This window comes from Athene cunicularia, assembly GCF_003259725.1.
Source record: "Athene cunicularia isolate RWA chromosome 3 unlocalized genomic scaffold, athCun1 chr3_part1, whole genome shotgun sequence".
In the NCBI taxonomy this organism is placed as follows: Eukaryota; Metazoa; Chordata; class Aves; order Strigiformes; family Strigidae; genus Athene; species Athene cunicularia.
In genome coordinates, this window is record NW_020799097.1 from 45,041,565 (window position 1) to 45,067,386 (window position 25,822).

The window sequence follows — 25,822 nt, forward strand, 5'->3', positions numbered from 1 at the left end:
TGTATAAGAGACAGGATGAGTACTTTTAACTGAACTCAAAATTGATAAGATTATAGTATTGTTCAAATAACCTGAGTTCTGAATTCCTAAAAATAGTTCATTTTCTTGCTGTTACTTCAGACAAGAATTTCTTATTAGTTTTGATAATTAAAAATATTTTGGAAGCTATTTCTTTTCAGAAATATTTCCACTTTCCCGTATTGTTTTCAAAGTGTTTAAGTAGTGGCTGGTTACTCTGTATGTTCAGAAAGACATACCATAACAAAGAGAAAAAAAAAAGCTTCCATGGACTGACAAACTTATTTTAGGGAAATTCAGGCTACAAAATCAAGTTATTTTCATTATCTCCCTTTTCTATGAAGCTTCCTTAAACATATACCTAATGCTGGCTTTGCATCAACTGTTCAATAGTTTTCTATCATATAGCAAGATTTTTTTCTAAGTATTTAGCTTAAGTGCTTCTTGCTATTGCTTTAAGTCAATGATGTGAAAGCCATTGTTTTAGACCTTGCCTTTTCTTACGAAATTAGGAGGCAAGGTGTTTGGGTAAGGAAGATATTAAGAAAAGAGAAAAGTATACAAAACTTGAGGGCTGTTGGCAAGCTTTAGGGAAACCTGAAGCTCTATGTCTGCAATACTATTTTCCTTGTCTTGGAATCTTTCTTCTCTCAAGGAATAAACAAGATGTTTCTGATGATTAAACAGTAATCACAAAGCAATTCTGTTCTGTGTATCTTTAATGGTTAACAAATTTGTGATACTTTTTTTTTTTTTTTTTTTTTTTAAACTGCAAAGAGCTCAGTCTTTTATACTGGGCTGCAGACATGTCATTTTAATGATATCTTTAGACTTTGAAAACAAAATTACACAGCAGAAGGATGACACATACGGAGCTGATCACAGCACAGTGGTTCAGTAAAGTCAGAACCACATGATCTGCCAGAAGCTGACCTCATTTCTAAAGGCTTTTAACTGATATGAATGGTTTTGCAATGAGTTTGGAAAAATAGCTATATGCATATTCTCTTTTTTTTTTTTTTATTCTCCATGCTTTACCTTTTTACTGATAATATTCTTTTTTTTATGTGTCTTTAATGAACTGTCATTCATTGCACTTCAGAGTAATCAATCACAATTGTTTGTAAATAGAAGATGTGAGCTACATTAAAGTACACATTTGTTGTGGCCATAGTATCATAATACAAATGATAATTCTTAGACCTATTAATATACTGAGCAAGACATCTCCATTTAAAAATAAAATATAAGGTACAGAGTGTATATTTATGTTTTCTAAGGAAAGATAATCCATTATCTTTCCACTAGTTTATGGCTTCCCTCTTTTCTGCTGTGAAAACCCAATAGCCATAACCATAATTAAAGAATATTCAGGGCCAAAGTTGAAACTATGGCCTGGAACCCCTCTAAATTTAGATTGCAAAAGACACGGCTGTAGAAAGGGGCTTTTCTTCCTTTGGGCTATTCAGCAAACCTCTGTTATTTCAGTAACAGTGATAGATGCAAGTTAAGGGAATGCAACATACGATAAAGAAAAGATTCAAAATCCTTAATGGAGGAAATAAGTAGCTAGAACAGTTCTCAGCTTACACTGGTTTGCCACATTGTTTGGTCTTTGTTATAGTGTTAGTTTGAAGAAATTTCTGAATGCAGTGGGCCACATGTCAGAGACTTTGGATCAAAGCACAAGGGTGAGGAACGTCCCCACTGCCCTACTCTGCACGGAGCTTGCACCGTGCCTGCAGTTCCAGCCCAGCACCCACTGGGCTGTCAGTAAAATCCACAATGGATTAATTTACAATAGTCTCTCCTTCCCTGTTTTAGACATTTTGCTTGCCACTGGAGTTGGAAAGAAGGGGACAAGGGCACGTTGCTATGCGGGTGCTGCCTTTATCCTCTGACCAGGTATAGAATGGGCAGTTCAGGGAGTTTCCTAATGCAGCTGCTTTACTGTTGATCCAGGTGCAATGCCAGTTGATGTTAAAAGGATAGTTAAATCTCTACATCATGTCTAGATTTAAAAGCTTGACACACCACAACTCCCATATCCATGTAAGCTTGAGGCATTTGGTGGGACTCCATCCCATGTAATAATTTGGAGGGGAATGAAAGATGGGGGAAACAAATCATGTGAGATCTTCAGGACTATTTAAATGCTTCAGAAACAGAAGTAGAATTAAAAGTTACTGCAACCTGTGCTTCTGATTTCACTCACCTACTTTTGAAAGTCTAGACTGTGATATCTGTGAGTGCTGGTGGAGGTAGATACTAGTGTTGAACTGAAATACAAGCAGCCCTTTTTTTTTTTTTTTTCAAGTTTTTTTAAAAAAACAAAGAGAAAAAAGCTTAGGAAAAAATAGAAGCAGCCTGGCAAATTCACATTTCTGTGGTCAAGATAAACAGAACTTGTTCTTTTATCTTTTATGGGTGTGTCTTTACAAGTACTTACACCTGCTTGAAATGTTCCCATAGGGGTTTTTTTGGTAATATGTGTCTTATATCTCATGGTGGGGACAGCTGGGACTGGTGAAAGCCTAGGCCAATTGAATGTAGTGATTAAACCCTTCAAAAAAAAAATAAGGACGTAACTGGGATTGAAGACATGGCTGGAAATTAAGCCTTTCCATGTTCTGTCCTGCCTTTTTCATCTGGTCGTTGTTGCTTCCGCCTTGTTGTAGCTTCAGCTGAGACAAAACTAGAGATGGCTGAACACCTGCCTGCTGGTGGGAAATAGTGAGTGAATTCCTCATTTTGCTTTGCTTGCACACCCAGCTTTTGCTTTCCCTATTAAACTGTCTCTATCTCAACCCATGAGTTTTCTCTTTTTCACCCTTTTGTTTTACTCCCCCATTCCAGTGTGTGGCTGAGCTGGGGTTAACCCACAACACCTCTTCAACGTATCATAAAAACCTAATGGAGAACAGACAAAGAAATCAATAAAAATATGAAAATACTCTCCCTCCTAAACTGGGACAGAAATGGTGTGTTTAAATATGCTGAGCCAAATAATGAGAGGGATGCTGAGGGAAAGCAGCTTTTCTGCAAGCGTGTCTGTTTGACATAGTTCTTCCAAAACCATAACTTGACCATGCAAGTCACCCATTTGCTATCACAGAGAAAGTTTTTTTTTCCTGCTCATACAGATCCAGTGCCTGAGGTAGAAAATACGGTTTGCAAAGACAGCAGCTGGAGTCACCCTTGGGCTGTGCAGGCTGGTGGTGTGTGTTCGCCTCTCACAGGGCCCCTTGCTAGTTGAATCTGTTTCTTGTTGCTTGCTTCTAACCTGATAGGAGCATTAGAAAGACATAAAAGAAAAGTTCAGCTGGTGGGGGCAGTTCAAAGTGTGTGGGTCTGCTGAGGGAATTCTTGTTCATCCCAACCAAGCAGGAGTGATAGAGAATTGCTGTGTGCCCCCATGGCTCATAATAGCAAAAGAAAATGACTCTGGAGAAGAGATGGCTGCAGTGCATCAACCATCCTATAAAAACATTGGATGCAGACCTTTCCCTGGAGGTCTCAGTTATCTGTAATTTTCTTCTATATGTTTGTGTGACTCAAGAGGCTGTATTTATATCTTATTGACACCATCTACAAAGTGCTCATTTCTATCAGAAGAAACATTATCTATATGAAAGCGTATTCAGCCTCATCCTTTGTGCAACTTTGCAGCAGTACTGAAGAGTGTTTTGTATAATTGTGACAACTTCAAAGCTTCCTCCTCATCCCCGAGGATAGGGATTACACTTTTCATGCTATGATCAGTAAGTTTCTTCATCTGCATTCTCTGATTAAAAAATTAAATGATACATGGTCTTAAATAGCATTCAAATGATTTCCTTACAAATTTAGATGTAAGTAGTAACATTTTCTTTGTGCTTTGATTGCAGCTTCCGTTTGAGGGTTTAAAATTTAATGTTTAAAACAAACATTAGTAAGCTAAATTGCACAATGTCTTTTCAGTTAAGTGTTACCAGTGTTGATTTCCACTGGAAGGAGGGGCTGGAATGCTCTCTTGAAAATCTAAAAAGTCCTCTACCAAAAAACCCATGCTGATTCAGCTGAGTAAAACTCATTGCAAAAACAAACAATATGAATCAATGTTAAAGACCTGAACACGTGAAACAGAACAACCTTCCTCCAATTCCATACCCAAGTGCAGCAACAGCACTACTAAAATAATTTTGCTTCACTGAAGCCCTGTCCCAGAGTTTCCATCTGAACACACAGAAGACACCCCTAAAGTTGCTACAGAAGACAGATCAGTCGTGCTTGTGTTATTTTACTGTATCTAGGTGATCAACTAGGAGTTAACAAATAATGTGCTCCAAAGGAATCCCATGTTTATTCCCTTAAACCATTCTGACATCCAAGGCATCAAACTCTTCAGTCCAATACTTTCTTAATGATATATAAGTTCTTGCTGCCAAGAATGCTATCCCCGTTAGTTGTCTTTAACATCTATTTAATAGAACATCTATTTAATCAGCTAACCCCCACCATCTTTATTAAATAAACAAATCTTATTAAAGACAGTATTCATATATACTGTTCAAATGTGGATATTCAAAAATTACATTTGGCAAGAAAAAAGATTTTCTGCTGAAAATTTGATACAGACAGAAAAATATTCTGATATTTGACAGTACCTTTGAATGACAGCTCACAAGGTGCAAACAGTTTGTATATTTTAAAGCAGTCACATTCTCTTCAGTATTTTTCAAACAGCAAAACAGAACAAAGTTTTTGAATCATTAGACTTCCACTCTGCTTTCTTGAGCATGCTGTGGCTCACACAGACCCACATAGCATAACTCTAAAGTTATGCGATGACTTTTATACCTGCTGTGAATGTGGGTCTTGTAGCTTGGGACTTGATTTATCATTGACACTATCTGCTATTTACATGTCTGGAATGACTTATATTGTGTCGACAAATTAGAGTAGATAACAATGTGACAAGGAGCCTAAAATGAACAGGAACGTAAATTCAACATTATTTATTTACACATTGATCTCTGAAAGACAAAAAATATTTTAAAAGTTAGGCCACAAGAATGAAAGGAATGGTTTTCAACAGGCATCACAAAAAAAGGGCAGCTAAAATAAACACTGGCTTATTTTACTGAAAATTTGGGGTAGGAAAAACACTAAACTTTCTATTACTCTCTTTCTAAGGCAGCCTGCCTAACTGGCTCCTCAAGCCAGCCTCGGATGCCTGCTTCTATCAGCAATTTTAAACAGCCTGTGAAAGTCTGTTGGGTTTGTGCTCCTGCTTCCTACTGTATGAATTATGGCAACAGATAGGCAGAGGTGATTCTTTCAAGGAGCAGTGTGGAAAGTGACAAACACATAAGGGCTTACCGTCAGGGAATGCATAGGATTATATGTGGGAAGAGTCAAGTGAGGTGTTTTTGGAGACTCAGACAAGCCTTCTTCATTCTGGAGGTAGTCTATACTTCATTGGACCATTTTTTTGTTCCTTGCTTAGTTAAGAAATGAGTGGTTCTTTTAAGAAATGCAAGACTTATGGTCTGTATAGATATGAGAATTTTTGTCTTATGTAGCATAGTCCATTGTAGAGAACACATTTACTGTCAGTGATGAAATACCCCTTTATATCATTTCTTTTCTTGCTTTATAATGATTGTGCTCACCATGCATTTTCTTTAGGGAATAAGCTGACATCATGCTGTTATCACCATCACTTTGTTAGAAACAGTGACGCAGATCATAGGCAGAAGGATTCCCTGCTCTGTTTGCTCTGACATAATCAGAACAGACAAGAGGAAAGACCTGACTGAAAGAAACAGGTTGTCAGAAGTGTTCAAGACCCAAGAATATTGATCACTTTGTGTTGCAAACCAAATGTGGGATTCTGCAGGTGGAACTCTTCTAAAAATCTGGCATTTTCATCCCTAGTTCTTTGCCTGCAATGGGTTTTGTATCCTTTTGCTTTCTCCCCCAACTTTCTTTCCAGCTCTTTATTTTTAAAGTGATGTTAAATTTGCTTTTAAATTATCTTGTTTCCACTCTGGTATAAGACTACTTCAGCTGAAACACTTTCTTTTTCAACTTCTTAAGACTCTATTAATGCAAATACTAATAATAAAAACTTAAGGACAAATTTTTATCCCAGGGATATGACAGCATTCTCCACCCCGTCCAATGGTTTAGATAAAAAAAGATTAAAATAGTTCCTGGAAGGGACTAGAAATAATAGGTTTTGCTAAGACATCATGTTGTTACATACTTTCTTATATTCTGAAAAATACAAGGAAAAGTATACAGGACACGTACCTCTTTTTACTCTAATTTCCAGTTAAATTTGATTTGGCTTTTCTGGTAGATACAAGTTGGCAAAATAGGGACTTAGGCCCCACAGTTCAGTCAGGAAACTCAGTGCTGTAATGAATTGTTGACTTTTTAAACCAGTTTAGCTACTTTAGGTCAAAATGAATATGGGAATATGCTGTTTGCATGCAAGAACATGCCTGGAAAGCTAATGAATTCTATTCTCAGATTTGCCAGCTATTATCCTCAATTTGCATTTGACTATGATAATACAGTTCCAACTATATCAATATCTGTCAAGCCACCTTGCTTTACAGTTGATATAGCACTAGCTTCATGTTAAACACACAGTTAATATATCCTGGATAATAAGGATTTTTTTGTGTCTGCTTTACTATCCTGTCCCATCAATGCTTTTCATGGCTGTTTAGCTTGACTAATGACTTCCAAATGACTACAGAAGACAGAAGTCTACCTGGGTGTTGCAAAGTGTGGAGGATTAATTTCAAAAAGCCTATCTGAATTTCATTAATACAACTGTTTGACCGGTATATACACTCAGGGCAAAATATAGTCAAGCAGAAGGTAGTAATAATAAACAGAATTTCAAATTGCAGTTTTCTTTTTTCTGAAATAAAGTTAATTGACTTTCAGTTTTATTTCCAGATCCAGAAGTGGAAATACTGCTGCCAGTCTTACCTGGTTTTGGTTTGGTACAATCTGCTCTACAAGGCTTCTTGGGAAGGAATCTGTTGTAATGCATTTAGTTATTTCATACATATATCACAAGCCATGTTGACTGTACTGTGTTTTATTTTTTTTTTTCTATTATCATCTTTATTCTGATGTTTTAATTCCAATTTAATTAATGTTGTATTTAGTTAATTCTGCATTTAATTTTGATTTTTTTTTAAATTATGACTGCAAGGTATATGCAGCCTGAGGGAAGGATTACTATCAGTGCACCTAACTTGCACAGAAGAGTGAACAAAATCTGTAGTTCTGGTACATGGACCCAATTGTGTAAGATTAAAATTGAGAATTGTCAGTAAATTGCCAAGGTATCCTGCAGTTTACCTATACAAATTTGCAGCCAGGTTAGGAATAAGGAAATGCATGTTAAAGAAATCTTTGTTATATTAGATAAAGTTTTAGAAGAAATATGCATGTAGTTGAAACACTGAAAACCCAGTACTGAAATTTTCTATATTTTCATTAAAGCCAAAACACTGGTATCCACTGTTGTATGTGATATTCAGTAATATTTTTTGTAAGTTGTTTATTGGTAGAGTATTGGATTTAAAAGATATTGATATTGAAATGTATATAGTTTGAAGGTGAATCATTTTGATGCAGTATTATATACTTGTCACTTAAATCCGTTTACTTGCCAAGACTGCATTCTTAATGTCAAGGTTTTAATATTAAATATAGATTAATTTTGTCAATCGTGATGTTGACAAATTTAATTGACCGTAATTGTCAAAATTGCTGGTCATTAATTTATTCTCAGATTTTCTGTGTGAAAATATAAACCTGCAAAAGTGCCATTGTCAATTATGGTCCATTTGAAGTGACCTAATTAGCATTGTGTGATGAACCAACACATGGAAAAGCAAATGTGGGGACATGGTAGGGAGATAATTGAATGTGACATGAATACTAATATTGGCTTTATACTATTTGAGTCATTAAAATACCGTCCAATGAAAAGGTTTTAATTTTATTTCATGTTTATATTTGCTAGAACATCACAGAAGGATAATGAAGAACATGTGAATTCTTTCCGCTGGAAGAAAATTTGGCAGGATGGCTAGAAAAGCTGAAATAAAAGTGGTACCCCACTTTTATTTTGCAATGGGCAATATGGCCCATATTCTCTAGCATTCTGAATGACCTCCTTATTTTGCAGTATTTTCCAGGAACACGCAGTTCCTGGAAAGGAAATGGTTTGTTGCAGACTCATTTTGCAAAGGTGAGTGGTCATCAAGAGAGGAGGAAAGCTAGAAGTCATGCCATGCCACCGTGTTATCTTGTCACTAATGCCATGATCCTTAAATTATTATACCAACAGAGAACTGTAAAAGCTCAAGATTTCTTTCAGCCTTATTAAATATCAGAGCACTGCCACTGAAACCACTGAATACACTGGGTGCTCTTTTGTTTTACAAGACCGGGTCTGTGCCTGGGTCAGGGTTTGAGAGCCAATACTCCGCACCATCTTTCTGTCCAATGCATATAATCCTCCCTACAACTGAATATGTAAAAGAGAGAAGGCACAATCATTGTTTGTGGCTTTTATCTACTGTCAGTCTCATGGAAATCTTATAAATGTAACAGTTGCTGTATAGGCAATGTCTGCTGCTGGGTGAGCACTGGCTGGGTGCTGTTCTTGGTATGAAGGGGCTTCTAAGGAGCCTTTTAGACTTTGTCCGTTAAAACTGCATTTTCGCTGTGTACTGCAGGAAGGGAAGGCACCTGGTATTTCCCTCTGGGATGAGTAATGTGCAAAGTCAGGAACACAGAGAGTGCAGAAGTTACAAGACTGAAGAAAAGGTGGAGGGGAAGCCAGGAAAGATGAAAGGCAAGACAGAAAAAACCGCATCTTTACTCTATGGATGTTTGCATCCTTTCTGCTAAAAAAATGTCTTGAATATGTTAAAAATGCTTATAGAGGAACAGAGGGAAATTCCTTAAGCTTCTTTTGAATAGACACATTTACAGAAAATATCACTGTTTTTCTTCTACCTTTTGATGATGAATTTGCATCTAGATGTTTGAGACTGCGTACATGTGTTTTACGTCATCTAAAAAAACATCTAAAAGGATCTGTTAACATGTGGCTTTGAAGGATTCAGCATACTGAATCACATGCTAGCACAACGAGAAATTGTACACATCCAGTTTTTGCTTCACCTTCTAAGGAGGAAGATATGTTTCTTGTATGCATGCCTTTCTTACTAATATTCAAATTAAACTTGGGTCCCTACTGCAAATTTTGACAACTAAATTGTTTCTTCTGTCTGACACACATAGTTGTCATATCTCTGATACTCCAAAGCCAGAAGCATTTATTCCGCAAAAGGTTTTTCAGAGAACTAATTATAACAACAAGTGGGGTGGTGCTCAAAATAGAATGAATGAGAAATAATGAGAAAAACAAATCCAATAATTATTTAAAGTAATGGGTGTTATCTTCTCCTCTGATCCTATGGTGGTGGTAGCTGGGTGTAGCTTCAAAGTAACAATACACATCCAGACATTGAGGACATTTTTATTCTCCTATTCATGTTTTACTGCATTACAAAAATCCAGTAGATTTAGTCTGTTTTTCAATTACACTAGCCACTTACACATGTAGTGCAAAGCTCTCTGTACTGTTGTACTGGTCAACAAAAGACAATGATTAAATTCTAAAAAAGCATTAGATGAAACTGCTACTACAATAGCCATCAGTAATCAGAGGCATAATCACTTTCTGCTGGAAATCTCTGGCTGTAAAATGAACAGAAATGCACATTCAGCTTTGAAGTCCATTTTCATGCAAAGATCAAATAGCTCTGTCAGATTTATTCCTCACAGTTTTGAAGTGTAAATGTAAACCAATTCAGAGACAAGGAATTATTTACTGTACCTCTTGTGGAGCAGGCATGTGTTCAGAAAAAGTATGCTTGACAAAATTATTTCTGTTTAATTGTTAGAATTTTGGGGAAAATCACGTTTGATGTGAGAAAAAGACACAAAGGCAAATGCTTTGGAGATAGTCTATGGGACGGCATATTCCTTGGAGCACTGAGCTGATGGTTTCAGGGTTTCCAGGGCCTGAGTGCCTCAGTGCTGCAGCAGCACGTGTCTGATTATATGAATCTAAGATGGAACTTAACTCATTGACCTGAAGATCAAGTACAAAATTGTGAGCATGCATTTAATAAGTTCAGGTCCCAACAGCCTTCAAACTGCTGCACCAAGGACCCTGACACCTCTCTCAGCTGCCAGGTGTGACTGGAGTGGGCATTTCCAGCACAGTTGCATACCCAGGACTCAGCTTTAGCAATACACAAAAACACATTTCTCACCTACCAGTATGGCATAAGGGCAAACAGTGGGCTACAGCTTGGAAATGGGGCTGCATGAGAAGGAAGGAAGTGCTAACACCTCTATGGACAAGGAAAATAATGTTGATTTATTTTAATTTAAGAGGGTGCTACTGAAGCCTGGCCTTTCAACACTCATAGGAACGTGTACATGATAGTAACACAACAGACTCTGTGTTTAACACTTTGAGAGCAATCCCTGTCAAAGTGTCTGCACAAAAACCTGTTTACAAATGGGGTGTCTCTACATACCCAATCCCTGTATTTCAGTAGCGGACCCCTTTTAGGAAGAGCATTGACTGAGAGGTTTCTTTGACTGCTTTGAGTGAGATTTACCTGAGCACAACATGTTTTTCATGCATTAAGATAAACTTATTTCCAAGCAAAATAGAGCAGGCCTACTCAGACTTGCTTTTGGTATTGGTCCCAAGCCTGTGCTTGATAATTAGCTACTTACCTTTATATTTAGATTATCTATCTGTCCATGCTAGAGCACCAGCAGGGAGAGTGCTAGTTGGCATGGACTAAGATTAGGATGGGGAAGATGCTAATGAGTTAAGCATCATGCACGACTGCAGGACAGTCCTCAGGCCCATGCCCTGCTCAGTTTTTTGGCATAGAAAAGGCCTTGGAGGTGTTGGGCCAAACTATCAGAGGAAAGCTAGCAGGACTGATGAAGAAAAGAAGGGTGAGAAATTGAATCAGCGACTGTGCTGTCACCTTAGTTATGGCGGTATTAATAACTTTTACATAGGCAGAATGTGAGACAAAGCTGTGGAGGAGAAGTAGAACAGTTTGAAGTTTTCATTAGTAATGTAGTCAGTTGAAGTAGACATGAAAACATTTTGTTGAGAGAATTTCTACTTTTTTTTTTTTTTTTTTTCCCCCAGAAATTGCCAAATAGTCATGATTGGCATTTTCAAAATATGTTTCTCAATTTTAAAAATAAAAATGTTTAAAAAAGTTAATCTATAAAAATGTTGTTAATACATGGTTAAAGGTGCTTCAATCGATCTTAGCCATTATTTCATTGATAATCTAGCTGTGAAAAAAAAATGGAATTTTTAAAATGTTGATTACTCAGAGAGAGATTATCAAAGAGCATTCTCTTTGATATGAAATCCCTTAAGAATCAGAAAAGAATTTCCCACTCAACCCTCATAATGAAAATCTCAGATGTATACAAGTAGGACTGTAGATGAAAATACCAGATGTATACAGGTAGGACTTGCTTGCAGGTGCCTTTCTCAGTAATATGGTTGCTGTTGCATGATGTGTCCTGGACTATTTGGACCTGGAAATGTCTCTAACTTCTTACCAAATAAAATACACTGGAAGCAATTTTAAAGCAGGTACAGGTTCGCAGATTTCCTTCCAGTTGTCTTTTAAGACATCGTTCTCCTGAATGGCAAGATACAGCATGGTCAAGCTGTAGGATGTCACCTACTAAAGTGATGACTGAAATTTCACAAAGCTTGTGCAACACACTTTTAGACAGAACTGTATTTTCACTAAATGCTATCTCTGCTAGTGATAAAGCAAACCAAGGACTTGTGCCTCCTTGGGTTTATGATTAAGCTGCAATGTTGTGAGATCAAGACAGTTTCAGCCAATTGAAGACTCTTGTTTCAACCAGGCAAAGATGTAGTCCTGAATTTACTCAAACCATTCTTGACTAACAAAAATCAACATGAAAACTTTAAAAATAATGAGTCTCAAAAGGATCCCGATTACTTTCAGTCTATAATTTCAGATGATAAAAACAAACAGCGATAGGAATTCTAGATATTAATATAATATAAATGGAAAGATGGACTAGATAAAACCAGCTGAACACTAGTCTGTCCCCAAGACCTAACAGGGAAGTAATAACGTGCTTTTGAATATGTAGCAATGACTTTTGGCAGATATGCCGTATACAATTCCATACCACAGAAAACCATTGAACTTGATTGACTATTTAATCCATTTCAGGAAAAGCATCATTAAGGGAATGCTTATATTGTTAGTATTGTTTTTTATAGCCAGAATGACACAGGACTGTCAAAATGCTAGCTGCTGCAGTGCTGATACCTAGTTAGCTTACTATGTCGAGCTGCAGTATTTCAAAAGTTAAGTAAAAATGTTGCTGATATTTGCTGCAGACTTTCTTCTACCAAATAGATATTTTGATCTGATTATATTAATTCTATTTTGTCCTAAGCAAGAATACCTTAAAGTACAATGGAACACAGTACTTGCAAAAAGACATAATTTTACAATCATAACAAAAATAAAATACATATATGAACATATACTTTTTATTTATCTCCTTAGATATTATTAGATATTTATAGCTTCTTTCAATAGCATAACACTATTTAGTGATTTTATGTAAGTTTGTACCAGAGGTACAATACTGAATGTGTAACACTGGATTGGTTGATAAAATTCTGACCTACAGATTATTTGGTAGAACCACACAAATTTCATGTAAGGCCCAAATGGATTAATACTCAGTTATGTGGCTGCATTGAACAGAAAAGGAAGATTTATGGAGTTCTGTAGACATGATAGAGAATAGAAAGTACTAAAGGAACTGTATGAAGCATGAAAAAAATACTGTTTATATAAAGAGTAATGAGCTTTGTGTGCTGCCCATTGGAAACAAAACTTCAGGTTCTTTTCTATGCCTCTTTCTATGCCCTTGTTCATGAAAAAAAGACCATAAGGTCTTATAAAAACTTCTCCCACTTTTTTTTTTTTTTTTCCTTTGGAGTACCACAAAGCATATGGTACTATCAGCCTGCAGTTTCCCCTCTAGCACTTCTGAATTCCCTGCTGCCTCAGTTCAACCTCAAATTCAACAGTAAAAGAGGATTTTACTCTTTCTCCTCAGTCTACTTCCTGAGATTAATTTTACTAATTAAATGGTAGTCTTTTGTTAACACAAAGCGTTAAAAATATAGGTAAAACCATGCACAAATGCAGTCATGTTTTCACATGGTCTGTGTCTCACTTTGTCTCTATTTGCCTGAGAAACTGTCCTTTCTGAAAGTATGTATAGCACAGAAGGACTTATGAAAGGATATAGGTATATAGGTAAGATGTAATGTCCAACTGCCATTTTAGGTGCCTAAATTCAGTGCTGAAATTCCCATCCCACTACTGAGTTGATACATTGTCCTGGAAATGCCTAAACTTTTTTTTTTTTTTTTTTTCCATATTTCATAATTTCATGTCTTATGTGTCTAAATTTTAATGCTAGACATATACAGATATAAAATTATGTCCTGATCCTGAGACTATCTTCTGGTCCCTTCATCTTCCAACCCTGGAGAGAATCACAAAATATGCCTGCATGTTGCTGGTCTCATTTTGGAGGCTCAGTCCCATAGACCTTTCAGAGCAGGACTGTGTTAAGCAGCAGTTAAAAAGCACTCAGGCAGAACTCTATGGAGACTGGAGTTGAAGATTCTTTAAAGGGACCTGAATTTATGTCCCACAAAGATGTATGAAATGTGGGAGATGCTCTCACTCTTTTGAGTTGCTCTGCTTTTTATCTTTCCCCAGTAAACACTCAGGAATGATCCTAGGGGTCAACCAACCTGCACATATTTCAGACACCTTACCGAAATGCTCTTCAGTAATAAACGGCCTAGTCACCTCAATGAACATTGGAATGCGGGACATGTTTTTGAAGGACTCCAAATGGAAGTCCCATCCACCTGTACATGTTACCAAACTAAGTGCAGACAGGCTCCCCTAACTTTGAGGACCTTCTAACGTCCCCACCACTCTCCCTTAATGATTCATTTAGGTTCTTATGCACTTTATTCAAGAGGGATAACACCAAATGTCTAAAACTTAAAAGTTAGATGTCTGCCATAAGAGGGCTGGATTCTGCCTTGTAAAGAGAGAGGAGGGCCTCGGGCTGTGAGTGCTGAGTGGAACGAGCTGTGAAAGCATTTACAGATCAGAGTAAGCTGTCTAGGTCCCAAAGATAAACATGTATTTAGGATACACTCTTGACATTTTTCACTGGTTACTTTTAAGTTAGTTTTGTGGCTCCTGTTTGCAGATGCCTAACTAACAAAAAATAATATGAAGAGTACTTGAATTCAAATTAGAGGTTGTGAGTTCTGATGATTAGGTACAGAAAAGAGATTATGCAATGCTTAATTCCTGTGGAAACTGAGCCCTCAGATAGTAAAGAACAAACACTAGAGGAAATCCCACTAGGAAATGACTAACGCTGAACTGAACAGGCTCTGAACATTATGTTGAAACTGTGACTGGGACCTCAGTCTGAAGAACCAGGCTAAAGAGTCCTTTAAAATGGTCTTCTTTCAGTCACCAACTAGGACTGGTTGTGTGGAAAAAAATACTTTCAAAATTTAACTAACAACTGTGTCATACTGTTTGTACACAATTAAGGATGTATGGAAAACTTTAATTCCGGGGTATGTAATTTTGTAAGTGCTGTCTTCTGTGACCTTTTGAAGTCTTTGCAAGGTAATCCTCCATGTGTGTACTACCTTATATACAATAGCAATAGTCCTTTGTGGTCTGTCATGTAAATTTGCGTCAGAACAGGGGTTTTAGTATTACAGAAGCAAAAATATTAGTTTGTTATTAATTTTGTATGATTTAAAAGTCATCTCTCATTTATTTATTCCATTGCTCTGGCATGTTGTTAGGCCTTTTTAAAGCCTCAGCTTTATGACCAGTGACATTGTCAATTGTGTCATGGCCTAAATTGTTCTTGTCTGATGTGCTAGCAATCTTTCTCATGAGTTCAGCAGCATTATGTACCAGAGGCAACAAATATTGATCAGAAAAGTTGCAAGAGACGTTTACATGGTGTCTGGGATAAATAAAGTTCCTTTCTTGTGTAGCCATGTGTAACTTGTTCATTTAAATATCTCATCTTACCATCTGAGATACGACAGGGCTAAGAGCAGCAATGGAAATGTGAGTCCTTCCAGGAACCTGTCCAACGGGTAGCAGTGGGATCCTCACATCAGCAAGGCAGGCAACTCATTTAAAACTTCCTCATCCATCAGTTTATAACAGACTTCCTTGCTGATGCCAAGCACTCTAGTAGCCTCAGTAATTTCTACTATCTTGAATTAGCTACCAGAGTCCATCTCTTTGGTTGAGTGATGAGAGGGCCATTTAAAAAATAACAATGCAATACAAAGTCTTATTTCCTAGGCCCGATCTCCATCTGGTATAGAACTTTGCAACATCTTTCTGGATGGTTACTACAAGGACATCACACCTCTCTGTGGTTATAGTAGCTTCTTGTAGAATATCAAACCTATTTATAGGGCTTGTCTTACATTCTCATGGGCTTTTAATGGCCTGAAATACCTGGAGTAAGGGTGCAACTGAAGAGCTTCAGTGCTCTGGTGGAGTGGATAATTTACACCATGACAAAACCTCTCTGCACAGAGGTCAGAGCTCTCAGGCCCCAGACTTAAGTGAGTTGTGACAATCATCACAAACATCACCATCATCTGCTCCAAATGCAGAAGCAATAAATACCTTTGATTTGTCTTCTCAAACATATGAATTTGTCTGTCTGTGTATACCTGTATGATGGAAAAGGTCAGAGGAAAAAAAGGCTACACTGCACATGCTTCTAGTCTCAAGACAAGGACAAGAAAGTGTGGACAGAAGTACAATGGAAAAATGGCAGGTGGAGAAAAAGGGAGCGGGAGAAAGCAAGCTGGGAATATGAGATACAAGAGACAGCGTCTGTGAGGAAGAGGATGAAACAAATCTACAACAGTGGATCAATATATGAAAGGGTGGAAATTATCCAAGCCTGGAACAGTTATGATAGTAGCTCTGGCAATTGTATCTTTCTCTTTTAGTCCTTAATTTCTCTTGAATCTACCTCCTTTTTACTTTTCACTTTTCTTTTTATGTCCACATGGGCCAGGGAACGATACTGCCTAATGTACAGTGGTCCTGGAAGACACCAGAAGTCTGAGAAGAGTTCAGAGACTTTAGGAGGGAGGAGGATAATTACAGATGGGCTTTAAGTTCAGTTTCCCTATTTCTTCAAGAACTTTCAAAACCTTCCAAGGAGGCTTTTGTTCTGCTGGGAGCCAGATCTTTGGGCAACAGGCAAGTTTCTGAATGCATTCAGCAGAAAGACTACCAGCCAAAATGTGGAATAAATGGAAAATATCTGTTTAAATTTCAGAGTGTCTATTCATGTGTACAGACTCTCAGTGCAGCTAATATCAACTATAAGAAGCAGCACAAAACATTTTGCTGTGTTAGGATCCTTTTCCGTATGATTGATTGCTTTGAGGATCTCTGCCCTTCTTGGGCTCCATAGCTCTGCAGGCAACACAGGAATCTTACGTTTTGCCTTCCATGCTTGTACAGTATCAGTGTAGCTATCTAATTCTGCCCCAAAGTCTTCAAAAAGTCCTGCCTTGTCTTCCTTCTAAATGCTGTACTTGACCTTGGATTCTGAAATGCAATTTGATATGATATCAGTGGCCAGTTGGACAACCTTCATCCAAGTAAATGTCCCTAGTACTCAGAGGCCCCTCACTGACCTACAACCTGAAGATCTGCATCTTTCCATGCTGCTTCCCTTTCTCTTTTCCCAATACCTACACTGAAGTTCCATTCCAGGGTTGGTTTAACTGGTTTAGAGCTGGATTATGAGACAGGAAGGTGTTAAATAGGACTGAATCCTTGGTTTGTGCAAATTTAATTGAAAAGTATAAAATAAGAAGAAATACAGAAATGAGGACCACTGCTTCAACACTCTCCACAAATATGCATATCCATGATAATAAATAATTACATAAGAGGAAATGTGGCTTTAATTTCTAGACCCTTAACTGCCTGAGTAAAGCAGCACAAAAGATGATGATTTTGGAGATACATACAGTTACACTTGCATGAGACTGTGAGCAAAACTCCCAGAAACTACTTTTATATTAACAAAGTAGCTGTTGTTGACAAGTGGAGCATGTGGTGGAAGGAGATTGTTGTCAGTGTAAATGGTGGTTACTGGAGAAGGGCTGTCACTGAGATAAAAATGAGGTGAAAAGGCTTCAGTTTGTGAAAAATGACATTGGCAAAATTGGTTTATTTCAGTGGAAGGGTTGGAATAGGAGTCCCTAGCTGTCAGGACATGCTAGTCAGTAGAGTGGGTTATCAGATACATTTTTCATTTGCTGAATATACTGTTAAGGGCACAGATAATAACATTAAGCCTATCCATGAAAAGCCAATAGAAACATTTAGAAGTCAAATATTGAGAGCCCCAGTATTTATTGACCTTGTTCCATGAACACAACTCTCATTGATGTCAGCTCTGCACAGATCTAGCATGGCTCACGTTTCTGAGGTTTAATCCTTTCCATATTTCTAGTGTATTACTTACTGGACAGTGAAAATAGAGTCTGAAAAAACCTTAGGTTCTTTGGAATTAGAAATCAGAGGCAATACTGGAACCAAGAAAATATTAGAAAGCAGACCAAAGGGACATGACACCTTAGCAAATGCTCAGGCTTACTCTGAATCAGAAGATGGTGGCCTTTGCCATTCTGCTCCACATAAATGTGTATCTAAGATACCAGACATAAACAAAGATCCACACCTGCACCACAGGTTGTTGGCATTCAGAACCGACTGCAGATGAAGCAGTTGCTGGGGACTGAACTACTCCCCATTGATCCCATTTTGGAGCTTTGGAGATATTTGCTCTGTTACTGATACCTATTCTGTGGAAAACCAAGGCTTCTGTGTTGAGAAAAATATCTTAAACATTTTTTTACAAGAATTCAGATAATTCTGAGAAGGAATGCAAGCCTGGACCTTATGAGGGAGGTGTCTAGGTGTGTGTGGTTCAGTGTAGCAGAGTTCTCAGGGCTCAGAGCACCAAGCAGACCCGGTGGGCGCAGTGATAGACCCTTCCAGGGGACTTGACCCATGCCAACTAGTGGCACCCATTGTCAGGAGCCAGAATCTGGCTGTGGTGGGGATAACTAACACTGCATGAGGAAAAGGCTTAAAGTCTGTGTGGATATGGATGCCAGCCATTAGTCCATCTAACGCTGAACAGGAATCATGCATGGTGGCTGAGAACAAACACACTTCTTCATGAGGTCCTGTGAGATTACACACATTTAATACTGCATCTTTTATTGGCATTTTGGTCTAGATTTTCTTGATAGCTTATGTCAATGCTACCTCAAGGACAAACTCTCCCCTAACTTTCTCACAACAGAAGACTTCTTTTGTTCCTTGCCACATTTGTCTCTGATGTCTCAGGTATCTTATTGCTGTATCAAGAAGTGGAGAAATCCAGGGAGTGGGAGGTGACACTCCCCAACTCCCCATCTTTCCCCCCACCCCAGGCTGATATAGGGCTGCCATGCTGAAGGTTTGCTCTCCTAGTGCATGACCTCCACATCCAGCCTCTACTTTCTCCAGATTCCAGTCGTGGGCAGGTGCCTGAAAAGTTATGGACAAATTGTGCATATGGTGGAGGTAGAGGACAGGCTAAAACTCCTATTCCATGAAGGCTGTATTTACTTCCTGGTTTATACACATTGTAGCTCTTAAATAGACTATAAGCTTCAAGCCACTGAGACACAAATTCTTTAAGGATAATAATTAAGAAATTCAAAATGTGAGGCCATCCTTATGCTCAGGTAACGCCTAAAGACTTTTCCTTGTTCAGGTGCCTTTAAAGCCTTGTCTCAGGGTGATCACTTACAGCCTTGAGAAGTGAGCTGCGGCAGACTTTAATTGCAGCATTCTCTAGATGCATTATGTTTTGCTGTCCTTCCACACAAAAATGACAGTTGTAGTGATAGAATACAAGTAAAAATTGGTAGGAGATAATTATTATTTCTCTAGGCTGTAGTTCCTCGTTTAAGGAATTTCAAGGTCTGACAGAAGCTGTGGTTTCAACGAAGAACAAAAGGTAGGAGACAAAAGTTTTCTCATAGTTGCTACAAAATAATTTCTGATGGTGAACCTTTACTTGCTGGTTCTGATTGAAAGTATTCACTGAAAATTGCGGGTGGTTTCCAGCAAGCTGTTAAGGTTGATATGACCAAGAAATGTAAAAAAATTACAATGCATATTTTCATATCCACTGTTTTCATATCCAGTTATCATTCACAGAAATGATAGACAACCTAGTTTTCTAACAGTATGAATGGAGACAACCAATCAGTAAAATTCTGGTCTGTTGAATACAGAACTTTAATTAAATAACTGACAGGGAACTTCTTTATTTTTGCAGAAAGAACAGGGTAAGGTGGTAAAAAGTAAAAGACCAAAATGGGAATCAGTCAACCTAGCAGGGTGCTGCTTTCAAATGAGTCCCTAAAGCAGATATCCCAGGGCTCTGAACAGGGATTTTCATCTCATGGAGAAATGCCATTGACATCAACTAGAGCTCTTCCAAGAACAGGAGAGAGATTCTTGGTGTGCACTGTTTCTTACTGGCAGGGATCCCATGTATGCTTATTTACTTTGTCATAAACCAGAAAAAAAAAGGCAATTAAACAGCAGAGTTTGAAAGGAGAGGTGTTCCTCAGGGTTAATGAGTGAAAAAAAAAAAAAGAAGAAAAAGAAAAAACAAGGTGAGTATAGGATAATGGGATAATCTAAGAATCTGGTGTGTATAATAGCAATCTCTCTCCTAGAGAGTGGAGGGAAAAATCACAGTGCTGTGCAGGTCATTCTTCTACTTGCTCTATTTCAGGAAAGACAAGTAGTCACTTGGAGCAGGTGTCTGTGCTGAGGTGGGAATCACACCATATTTCAGGTATAATCACCGTTTACAGGAGTCCCCAGGACTTGAAAGAGGCTATGCTTTGGGGCACATGATGGTTTCTTCATTATCTCTGGTTTTGGCACTCTGATTAATCACTTTCTAGACCTGTGTTTGGGGTAAAATATGGCAGCAAAGTATAAAATGTCTGTGATGATTAATTCTGAATGGCCGCAGCAATTCATATCATGTACTGCATCATATACTGCACTCCAGGTTCTTGTAGGGTTGCTCAGGTTTTCCTCAAGCCTAGGAAATCAAGATGACTCTACACCATCTTCTCACTGGCTGTGTTGGTTTAGGCCCTGCTGGGACCGGAGACCACGTTGCCGTTGTCCCTCCTCCACCCTCAGCCGGTCAGGCTGGCAGTGAGGCACAAATCCGGGTTAAAATAAGAAGAAATTTAATACAACAGTGTGATAAACAATCTGAACAACAACAGTAGCAATAACAACAATAAACAGCAATAACAGTGAACAAGACAAAAGATATACAGAGAAATACCGCAGTGGTTATGGAACAAGCTCGCCGTGTGCTCCCTGCTACCAAAGCCACCAAGGAAAAAGTTCCCGCGCTCCCGCGCCTGGACCTGACCAGCATGGTATGAATAACCCGGCTGGAGATCCCTTCCCCCTCCCTGCTGGGGAAACTTAACCCTATCCTAGCTGAACCAGGACACAGACCCCCTTGCAAGGATCTATTCCATGAAAGGAGTTCAAGACAATGCTGTAAAGTTAAATGTTTGGCCGGATAATGTAAGTTTTCAATCAAAATTGCTGTTAAAAGGTAGTCTATGCGTCGTAGTTGGAATATGAGTGCTGCATATATTACAGCACAGTCTAAGATACTGCAGTTGCTGTGGGTAACAAGTGCAGTGAATATAAGAGAACCTGTAGTGTGATGTGTCCTGAAAGACTGCATAAATATTTCCCAGTAATGTTAGGCCTGGAGATATCTCCTGATAATGCTGTCTTTCAGACTGTCGTAGTTCTTTTCACGTGCTTTTATATTTCAAGACCTGTACATTATGAATAATAATTTTCTATGAAATATTGAATAATTCAGAAATAGAAGGATAATTTTATGCTGATTTTTTCAGTCATATTGAAGAGTTCTCTTTACTTGTTACTCAAAATATAATTCTAATTCAAATCCATTTCCACTAAAGATCATATTTATGTATCACTCTACGGAGTTTTATCTGTGCTTCATGCATTTCCATTTCATGCACAGTTGAAGACCATGGAAATATTACATGACATAGAAAGACAGGTAAAAAATAACTGGATCCAAAATTCTGGTTCAGATCCAGTACTTACTATAGCTTTCAAGATGGTTATCTACATTTTCACCCTAGAACTCTTATTTATGTAATAAAATCAGTTAATTAAAATAGTTTATTTAACTATGCTAAAAAGAAAACCATATACTAAATAGAATGTTCTGTTGGCACAATGAAGACAAAATGTTAGGAGAGTCAGGTTCCTTTCTCTGCCACAGGCTCCCCCTATGACCTTAGCCTTGGTCTTTGAGCTGTCTGAGTGTCTTCTCTCTCTAAAAAAAAGGCAATATTCTTTCTCCCTTCATGAGAGAGCCCAGTCCCAGGTTCCTCTCAGAACTACAGCCTGTGCATGTTCATTAAATGCTTAAAGGGGGAAATCACCACTTGGGGTAAAAAATTCTAGCTCTAGACCCTGCTCATAAAAGCCACTTGAGATGCAAGGAGAGGACACAGATGGAGAACAGCAGAACTCTGCTCCATGGTTGAGCACTGGGGAAACAGTCTCTGGTGGTGGCAGAGCTTGGGGATGTTGGGGATGTACTGAGATACCGTCCCTCGGAGCACAGGGAGCAGTAGCCAGGTTTCTTATTGCCTCACTGCTGAGATGAGCCCTTGGTACAGGCAGACTCACCAGAGCTTTTCCTCTAATTGAAGTAAGTTTAATGAACACAAAGGTAAATGATAATGTTTGTACTTCCATGAGTTTTTTCTTTCTTCAGTTTTGACAAAAAGATCAGTGATACTGACTGTGCAATTGAGTTCCTATTTCTTTGAAGTGAAGCTGCCTACAAGTTTACTGGCCAATTTTCTAAAGTGCTGGTAGATCCTTGTTGCAAATGGGACCTACTACTCTCAAGCAGTTAAGGTGATAAAAATGTGGGCAACATTTCTCTGCCACAAGTGAAGCAGAGAAAGAGGCCACCGTGCAGCAAACAGAGAGATGAAAGCCATGCCAGCTATTAATAGGGACTAAAGTGTCCTGCAGCATACATTTCCATTGCAAGGTGAAAAGACCCTGTGTGAGGAAGCATGGAAATATTTTTAAATATTGTAGATCCCTGTAAATGCCACTCAACTTTCAAACACTCGTATTCATGAGATGTATTATTATTAGCCATAGGACAATTTATGGATGTTAATTTAATTGGTTTTTGTTTTTACTGGTGCTTTGATGTTTTGAAAGACCTGCAGATGTGCTGCACATTAAAGTCACAAACTGAAGGCAGCCCAGAATTTATTGAGAAAGCTGGCTCAAAAGCAATTATACTGTTTTAACTCTATTCATGTGTTCACCCTCATGCTAATATGAGGACTTTTGACAATGTTAAGAGACTTTACCTATGGTTGTGGGAGGTCAGAAGCAGCTGTACAAATTGTTGTCGGTACTGGGATTAGCTGAGAACCTGCTTGGCCTCTAGCATAAAACAAATCAGCCCAGATGCTTGTAAGGGAGCAATGCACAGGAGCAAGACTCCTGGAGTTTGCCATGCTGCCTCTTTGTCTCTCTTGAGCAGTATCCCTGCCATTGCTGCAGCTTTGCTGCTCTGTTTTGCTGCCCCTTATTTAAGGACACAGGTTCTTCCTAGATATATATATATATATATATATATATGAAGGTTTAAAAAAAGGTGCATAATTTTAATGTGGACCCACAAACAGTTTAGTTATATCACCAGGTAACAGATGTAAAAGTCACTGGAAACTCAGTAATACATAATCTAAATACTTATACGTTCTAGGTTAGTCTTTAATGGGTTTTCTGTGCACATGGCAGAGTGTTCACATAACTGTATGGAATATTACGTGAAAACTACAAATACTTTTTAACCACAGGTTCTTAGGTTGGGAAATATATATTCCACATTAAGTGTATTCAAATAATTTTTAAGTGATTCTTATATTAATTCATCCCTGTCTGTGATGACTTTTTCTCTGAAAATGTTTATAGTGTTGTGATACCTGTTTACTGTTGTAATATATTTCATATAGTCTGAACAAACTATTTAGGATTGTGGGATTTGCGATTGTATGTTTCCGCTCAGAGGTTTCAGATGTGAAGATTTTTTGTCCAAAATCACAAATACAGCTATAACACAAAGATTTTTGCAGTTTTGCAATGTTTCTGCAACCTGGGAAAAAAAAAAAAAAAGAAAAAAAAAGAAAAAAAAAAGAGAACAATTTGTTGAATTATTTTAACGTGAAATTCAGCTGGTTGTAGCGTGTGGTTCTTTTCATGGAGGCAAACTGTTGTGCAGAAGCTAATATTCCACAGAGAGAGACTAAACTGGAGAGCACAAGCACAGTGGTGGTGAAAATACTTAATCCTGTTTCATGCCCATTTGCTGCTTGAATTTCCCTTTGCAGGCTCAAAACCCCCACGCAGCAGGTACTTTCAAAATTAACTCTCCTTTGAGGGGGTCTAGTGTAATAGTACTTAAGTAGGCTTTTCTGAGCTGAATTAGCTGTTTCAATTTTATGTTTGCCTTCAGCATTCATCTAACTGTCTCTCTAAGCTGAAAAGCTCAATTTCCCTACCAGTCATGCTCCCTTTGTACCATTTTCCCACTGCAGAGCTCGGCAACCTTTGGCAGCCTGCTCCTGGCAGCTGGATTTCCCCTCTCTGCCAGGTTCTGCTCTTTGCACATTCTTTAAACCAGATCATTGCCTGGGAGGTCAGAACAGAGAGTCTGGGGTTTCGTTTCAAGTTTCACCCAAAATAGCAGGGACCTGTTCAGTATATTCTGTAAAAGATATATCATCAAGCTGGTTATATGACTTCTTTCTGCTACCTGTTCCCAGATATCCATCGTTTTTCTTGTTTTCCCGAAATTCTTTATATAGTACTGCTCCCAGTGCTCTTGAGAGCACCAGCATTTGTATTGACAGATTGTATTGAAACAGATTAACCACATTTGCTATGGAGGGGAAAAGGAGCTTTCAGAAGCAGTAAGCTTGCTCCCCCTGCACAAAGTCACTTAATTTTACACTGCTACCAGCTCCTAGATGTAAAAATGCAAATACTCTCTACAGGAATGCAACACAATGTGTCTATGGCTTTTACCATTGTGCCTGTGAAACTATTAATTTAATAAAAAGGAAACAGTTTTGTTTTCCTCAGGAGATCACAATCAGTCTTCAGAGAATCAAGAACAAATGTGCTTTGCAAGGGTGATTTAACCTGAAGTACTTCTGAAAGTTTTGTGAAGCCACATGACTCTCAGAGAAAGATGACTTAATGCATTTCTTTTTATTACAGAAACCAGTCCAGTGATACTAGACAGTAGCTTGCAGTTTTCCTGTGCATCAGAAATAAAACTGTGAGCTCTCCTTGTAAAGAGAGAAATCCTGAGCTCTAATCCTTGTCCTGAAAATGGCATAGGTATTTTCAATTAAAATTAAACAGAACCCCCTCCCCCCACCCCCCCAAGCCTAAATACCACAGTGAGCAGAAACCTGAATCTATGCCTTTTAATAGTTTCTGGAAAACATCCTTAGTAAAGGGCATCAAAGCCAAGCTACCTGGAATTTATTCCTTAACTTGTCCCACAACTCAGGCATTTATTTTCTGCACCCTCTCCTGCCTTGCAAAGAAGCATGGTGAATATTGTCTTACCTTCCCCATTTCAAACCCCATGTGCCAGACCATATCCCCAGCCCTAGGGAATAAGACATTTTGCTAGGAGTTAATGCAGTTGATACATTCAGTTGATAAGAGTTTTGTGCACCTGAAATTCAGGACTCCTACTGACTAAGCTGACATATAAAAGGATCCTGCCGCTTATCCTGTCAGCTATCTTGTACTGAATGTGTGTCTGACTTCATTAACTTTAAGCAACATGACAACTATCTGACATAGATAAATACCAGATAATTACTGTAATTCAATTTTATTAGAAGTGTATTTACTAAAATGTTTACAGGCGTGCTCTCATTCAGGGCCTGATCCAACTATAGCAAGAATCACTTTGACTTGTATAGTTAGACCAGAGCAGCAGGGTTTTTAAAAAAGATGTATATGACATGAAAGCCCAAAGGGAAATATGGTATTTTAGTGTGGAAAATACCCTCTGAATTTGTTTTTCCTATTTCAACTTATTTTTGAATTTCAAGGGACAAATAGTGCAATGCATGTATTTAATAGGCAAACCGAAAAGGAGTCTTCAAATAGATGAAGCTAAGCTTGGTGAAGGTAGCTCAAACGCGAGACAAGAGCTCCATCTGCTGGGATTGTTTTTAAAGGTGTCTTAATTAGGAACAGGAATAATTCGAGGAAAAACTTCCTTTCTTCTACTCCCTTTATCCCTTTATTTTAATTTTCTTCTCTTCCCCTCC